At 34.3% G+C, this 7,548-nt stretch overlaps 1 long non-coding RNA gene across 1 annotated transcript; it reads left to right on the top strand.

Moving 5' to 3' along the window:
* The first annotated feature begins 932 nt into the window (after nt 1–932).
* LOC104595244 (uncharacterized) lies at nt 933–7,235 on the top strand. Its single transcript, XR_734850.3, has 2 exons — nt 933–1,426; nt 6,813–7,235. It is a non-coding gene; the product is annotated as an uncharacterized LOC104595244 (long non-coding RNA).
* Nucleotides 7,236–7,548: the final 313 nt, after the last annotated feature.

Below are 7,548 nucleotides of genomic sequence, written 5' to 3' on the forward strand. Positions count from 1 at the left end.
GAAGAGATGTTCCTAATTCACGGGGTAGTGTGTTGTGAGACTACGGGCAAGAATTCCTTCCCTATGTTGGGCAGCCAAAGTTTCCCTAACAATGGGATTAGACCATAATTCCATGTGTTAAAAAAATCTATAATTTATAATCATTAAGCAAAGAATTGGGATATGTTCCTCACAGAGTGCTCTCACACCGACCTCACATGAAATTAAGAAAGAGAAGAAAGCAGAAACCCTAATTACCTCACGAGCTTCTCCTTCTTCAACTCCATGTTGTCGTACCCAAAAGAAGAACTACAGTGGCGAAAGACGTCCGATGTCTAACGAGCAAGTGGCAACAACGACAGCAGTCGGTGAATCGGTGACGAAAACGAAGGAAGAAGACTAGGGTTCACAATTCACTTCAAAGTTCTCTGTTTGTCGACTGTCGAGTTTGTGTTTTTTAAGTTTTAATCTTTAAAAATAAATGAATAAAAAATAATATATAAATAATAAATGATATTATATATTATATTATATATAATTCTATATTTATTAATCAGGGTCGGGTTGGGGTAGGGATTGCATTCCCCATCCCCGTCCCCAACCCCGACCCCACCAAAGTACCCGTCATCCCTGTCCCCGTCGGGTCGGGGCACCCGGGTACCCGTCGGGAAAAATTGCCACCAGGAATGCTTATGTGAGGAGCAGATCCGGACTCTCAAACAAACAAACAAACATGTTTAAAATCAAGATTGGATTTAGCTGTGTGGTGGGATAGGGAACCAATGATAGCGCCTCACGGAAGTCATTAAATGCATATGGCCACAACCACTCACTCTCACTCAGCAATTATGACTGATGTGGAGCATTGTCATAGGTTACGCCAACTTCACAGTCCAGTCATCACGTTCACAGCTAATCCTACTCTATAAATAAGATCACATTTTCAGTCAAAAGAAGTCCAAAACAGATCAAAACTTGAAAGATGGCAAGAGACTCCATCTTCATCTTCTCTCTTGTCTTATTTTTCCTCCTTTCTTCTGCAAATGCCTCTGAAAACCCCAACTCCGTGTCATCTTCTGTACACGAGGAGCTCAGGAAGAACGGTTTCCCAACTGGGTTGCTCCCAACAAACGTCGTAGCTTACACCCTCAACCGGACCTCCGGTGATTTCTCTGTAAATCTCGGCGATTCGTGTAAGGTTTTGATCCCTCCGGACAATTATGAAACTGCATACTCGAAGAAGATAACGGGGAAACTTATCCACAGAAGAATCGCCAACCTTGACGGGATACGAGTTAGGGCTTTCTTCACGTGGTGGTCTATCACCGGAATTATCTCAAGCGGTGAGAATTTGATTCTTGAGGCTGGAATAGGGTCGGCCACGTACCCATCGAAGAGTTTCGAGGAAAGTTTGACGTGTAAGGGTCAGCGCTCCTCTTAGTAACTGGTACACCATCCACCCCGAACAGTTCCCAAAGTTGTTTTTTTTTTTTTTTTAAATCCTTTGAAGTTTGAATTTGTGATTCAATATATTGATCACAAATTCACAACATATTGCTGGCCACGTTTATCTATCCGTTCATTACGAATATCGCCATATCGGCTATATAAAGCACAACAGATGTTTCCATGCAGATGAATGTGAACAGCAATGTGTTGTGGTTAAAAGATCCAAACTCGATGCTATAAATTTTAGATTGTTAATGTAGTGTGCTCATGATTAAGATTAGAACCGTTCATGAAACATAGCTCAATAGACTGGCTTATCTCAGCTTAACCCATTTTTTCTATTGGGCTTGGATGTGATTTTAAACCCAAGGTTTTGGGTTTGGGTTCGGACTCAAAACACTGGGCCCGATTTTTTTCGAACAGGTGTGTGCTTTCTCATAAAAGTCATGTGGAGCTCAGCCTTCTTAACTCTTTCTCTTTTCTCAAACCCTGATGAGATGTTTCAATGTTGTTGGGCTTTGAAATCATTTAATATAAATAAATAATTCAAATTTTTTATTAAATAAAAAGACCTTTTTATCCAATTTCTAGGCCAGGCTTCAGGTTTTATATGAAGGTTGTGTTCAAACTCAAATCTAGGCTTGATAATCGGGTCAGATTCAGACTTAGATTTGAATGTATTCTATTAATACAAACTACAAAGGCAAAGCCTGGGCCAGGCCCATGAACAGGCCTAACAGCCTGTGGTGATGATCAATGATGAGATTAGACCTGGCAATTGGGTTGGGTTGTCAAATGCTAGGCCCTTAACCTAAATGTTCAGGTTAGGGTTCTCCCATGGGTCAATTCGAGTCTTTTCAAAAAATAACTGAAATTTAAAAAATAAAAAGAATACATGAAAAATGCCAAAAATTAAAAGAATTAACCTTAAAATTTCAAATATAAAATAAAAAAACTTGAACATTTAACAATTCAAAAAGTAAACAATAAAGAGTAAAGACTAAATAGTAAAAATTAAAGAGTGAAAACTTCTAGCAATACATAAATAGTCATAATTAGACCTGATAATCGGGTCCGCAGATTAACTCATGACCCAACCCAATTAGATCGGGTCATTCTCAAATTCAAGTAGCTAAATATGAGATCCTAACCCTGTTTTTTAAGGTTGGGTTGGGTCAACTTTTTACCAGAGATATCTAATAAATTTCCTAATTGGTGATAAGATTTCAATCTTTTGATGACTCGTTTCTATAAATATATTTTTCTTTTGTTTTATTTGGGAATGTTGTTTGTCTTTGCGGTGGTTTGTAAAGCTTATAAAGTAAATAGTGTACTTTTTGTTTGGTTTAGGTGGTTGTAGATTCTTGAGGTCTTCATCTATAAAGGTTTTCTGTTGGCATCTGCTGAGAGTACATTCTTATTAATTTTTAATCAATTCTTACTTTAAAGCCTTTCAGGGTTCCAGGTTTTACTTATTAATTTAATCTTTATTTGTGTCTCACTTACTTGTTCTTTGACTAACTTTTTTCTTATCCTTTTGTTATTGTCGTATTGTTAATAAATACTAATAAAATATTATAAATTGGGTGTGAATGGTTCTTCAAGGTTATAGCAAACACGTGGAGTAATAGAAAGTTAATTTATTAAAAAGGATCAAAATTTTGTAATGTATAGTCCGTATTAGCCGATAAGTATGATAGGTGACCGATATGCTAAAGCTGTTATTTTTGGGGCTTGACCTATCTCAAAGGGTAAACAGGCCTTAGACCTGTTAGAATTATATTTATTCTTATTCTTTACAATAGTAAATATGCATGTGTGTTGTTTGACAATTTTAAATAATAATAAATGTAATAACAATAATAATTGTGATGTGTCTAGATTTTTTTTTAATTTTTTCTATAATATGTTATATTTTTATAGTTTTTAGTCTTTCTATTTATTTTTCATTTTTTATTTAATTGTGACATCATGGCTTAACCAGGACTGTTGAATTCTTGAACCATTCCCCGAATAAAAAACATTTTCCTTTTTGAGACAATTTAAAATTTTGCATTCCATTTCCAATATCAATAAAAATAATTCTTATTTGTTGCACTCGTTTTCTTTAATATGATGACTACATAACATTAGAGATGTGTCTAAAATTTTATATTTTATGTAATTTTTCTATTTTTAATTTTATAAAATATTTGATCTAATGGTCTGAATAGGTGAACCATTGATACCCCACCTATGGAGGAAAAATGGTTTTATTTATGGATTAGTTTTAAATTTTGATATCATTTTCATCATTAATAAAAATACTTTTTATTTATCACACCTATTTTTCTTTAATATGAAAAATATATAATATTATAAATATGCTTAAATTTTCTAATTTTTCTATTTATGTATTTTTATCTGTTTTTAAAAACTTTAGTATTTATTATGGCATCGTGGATTCACGTATTTGACCCACATGGTAGAACTACTTACTTGCCACTTAGAAAAATCAGTTTAGTTTTTAATTAATTTTAAAAATATAAGTTTTATACTATTAATATCAGTGTTCATGGATTTAATTAATGAAATATAATGACGGTAGATAAAAATACCTTAAGCATAGGATTCAGTGATAAAGAGTGAGAGTTAATGCCTTGACATGGGAATTATGAGGGAATGAAATGCACTAAAATGTAATATCCAAATTATAATTTCTGCACTCATAATATAGACTGAACAAATTTAAAGGAGGGTTATTTTATTCTAAAAAGTTTCAGAAACTATGGTGATATTCACACTTTTTATAGTAGTATAGATATAGATTAATGTAATTGGAATACAAATGTAATTCTTCTCTTTTATTACTAAAAAGGGGTAATTTTGTCTTTGTACTTCTCATTATAATAATAAATAAATAGGGCAGCAGTTGAGATCAATGATAGTTCCATTTCTTTGCTATTCAGCCCCAGTTTTCTCTCTAATATCTCTTCCTTTCTTTTTCTTTATCATCGTCTTCTTCTGTTCTACAATCGCTCTCTAAACACTTATTTTTCCTATTATCTAAGGCTGGTTTCAAGTCTATTCACATGGAATCATAACATCATTGACAGACCTGATCAGTCCTACATGCTGTACAGTTCTATCTATATAAAGAATCCTTTCAATACTTCCTATTGGGATCTGCTCCTCACATCAATCTCAGAACCACATCCCACCATGTATTGGGAACATCTTCAATGAATAATAATATACAAGTACAAGAGGTGTTCCTGATGTGCGGATGATACATATTATAAGGTCAGTATGAGGAGCGTTCTAAGAGGAACAGATCCGGACTTCAATACTTCAAAGGAAGCAAAAAGGACATAAAATGATTACTGTCCTTTGAAGGGGAGGCTCCCATGCCTTCATTTGTAGTGTTTTTTGAGTGGTTGGTATTAGGAATGGCAACGGGGCGGGTTCGAGGCAAACACCCCCTCCTTGTCCCCACCCTGTAGGCTGTAGTCATGATGCTTTGCCCCGTCCCTGCCCCATTCCTAGTGGTAGGGTGGGTTTAGGGGGGGGTATTCCCGAATTTTCCCTGCCCCAAGGTAACCACCTAAAAATAATATAATTGGTGGATATTTTACAAATAAGATTATGGGAATTTGGGGGGCATTCTAGGAATTGAATTATGACAATTTAGGGGTATTTTAGAAATGGAATTGTGGGATCCTAGGATTTTAATATTTTTGGAAAAACTTAGAGATATATTAAAAATCATTATTAAATCTAGGAATGTTTTATTAATTTACCATCAAGATGGGAGTGGATTTGGGGAATTATATGCAAAACCTCATCCCGTGCCCCAACCCTAGTTTGGGGTAAAAATATTTTCTCCATCCCCGTTTAAGATTGGGGAAAACCCGCCCTATTTGGGGTGGGGCCCTGTTTTATAGGAAAAATTGCCATCCCTAGTTGGTATTCTATTTAGAGATGGTAATCTGACCTACCCCCATTCGGGTCCTGCATTGTCTTGCCCCAATCAGGGTGGGGTTTTTGACCATTGACCATGTCTGGGGCAGGTTTCAAGGAAACCCAAGACTGTTCTAATTGGGGATGATGAATTTACAGAAGAAAAATACTTGGTCACAAGTTTCTATCCTTTGTGACCACAACCTTTAAAAAAGGTTTCAATCCATTACACTTTTAGTGTAATTTTAATTAAGACTTCTAATTTAATGGAGTGAGTTACTTGTCTATGAAATTTAAATTTTTATTAGTTAATTTTAAAATTCCATTAGTGTAATTACTTCTAATTTAATGGATCTAAAATACTGAAATTAGGATTTTTAAGACTACGAAAAGCAAACGGTATCTATTTTTCCAATTTCAAATTAAGACTAAATTGGTTTGAACAAGTTAAAGTCCAATCCAAACAATATTTTTATGCAAATTATTTGTCTATGAATTTTAATTTTTTATCAATTAATTTTAAATTTTTATTGATGTAGTGTAATTATTTCTAAATTTTAATGGCTTTAAATTAATGTTATTAGGATATTGGTATTGCAAATGTCATCTATTTTTCTGAATTCAAATTGAGAAATAACTAGTTTAAGTCCAACCCAAAATCTGAATGAAAGCAGGATAAGGAGAAATCTATTCCACAATGTGAATGATATACCATGGCTAAGCTAGCAATGGTCATAGTAGGGAGGGGCAAATTCAGGGATCCCTATTCTCCGCGAGGATAGGGATGGGGCTGGGATTTCCAGCCCCACCAGTGTATGGGGTGGGGTACAGATGTTCAAGGTTGGGGATGGGATATGTAAAACCTGACTCCACCCTGTTCCGTTGCCATTCCTAGTTCTTTTAGAATCCCTCTATTTGATGGTGATTCTAAGAGTGGTTGTTTCTAGATGGTATAGGTTAGTTCCTTGAATTGTTGGTTTTTCTCATTGACATTAAGCTTGAAATTTATGGTTTTATGAATTAATTAAAGCCTGTAAATGTTGTTGAGACCGTCTAGCGTGTTGAGTGGCTAGTGAGGAGTTTGATGAACTTCATCTATCCTCTTCTACTTCCAATAACACTTCTATCCTTGTAAAATCAAGTATAATTTATTTATCATTTTCTTCTAAATCTTGGGTTATATATTTTGGAGCCTCGAATCATATAATGGAGTCTATATCATTTTGTTTCTTTATCCCCGCCCTTTACTTCTCAAACTATTGTTTTAGTTGATGGTATTACTCCTCCTATCTTTGGTACAAGTGAAGTTTCCCTTAATTCTATTCTATTTTTACCTTTAGTGTTATATGTACCTAAATTTCTTTTTAGTCTCTTATCTGTTAAAAAAATTTATTAAAACTCTTACTTGCTCTATCTCATTCTTCCCTTATTATTGTGTGTTTTAGGATCTTAAAGATGGAAAAGATGATTGGTACGTGGCAAGTATTAGGCCGAAGGATTGTTTTATTTGAATGGTGGTGATTTGTAGAAATAGAAAGCACTCTGTATGCCACTTTCTCCTCTGCAGTGGCATCGTCAATTGGGTCATTTGTCTTTTTCTCCTACTTCCAAGAAATTAGTTCTTAGTTTAGCATTACCGAGTTACAATGTTAATCGTGTCAACTTGGTAAGCACAGTCGAGTGTCTTTTGTTTCAAGAGAAAATAAAAGAGTGACAGGTCCTTTTGTTATTGTCCACTCTAATGTTTGTGGTCCAAATTGTATTGAGTCATAAATAGTTTTAAATATTTTTGTTACATCTATTGATGGTTATGGTTACTCCAGAATGTTATGGATTTATTTAATGAAAATCTATTCAAATTTGTTTGATATTCTTTCTCTTTTTATGCTAAAGTTAAAATCAATTTGGAGCTCCCATAAAAATGTTTCATTTTGAAAATGCAATAGAATATTTTCAAAGACCCTTTCAATTATTTTTTAAATCTAGTAATATAATTTGCCATTCTTCTTGTTCCCACGCGACACAACAAAATGGTGTGGTTGAATGGAAGAATAGACATTTGCTTAATTGAATCTCATCCTCATCCACTTTGTCTTTCTATTCCTATTATAGATGTTTCTCTAATAGTGTTCACAAATGTTCTTGTACTCACCATCGGTTGCACCATCATCAAATCCATCT

Source organism: Nelumbo nucifera, chromosome 2, assembly GCF_055504915.1.
Source record: "Nelumbo nucifera cultivar China Antique chromosome 2, China Antique-T2T, whole genome shotgun sequence".
Taxonomy (NCBI): domain Eukaryota; kingdom Viridiplantae; phylum Streptophyta; class Magnoliopsida; order Proteales; family Nelumbonaceae; genus Nelumbo; species Nelumbo nucifera.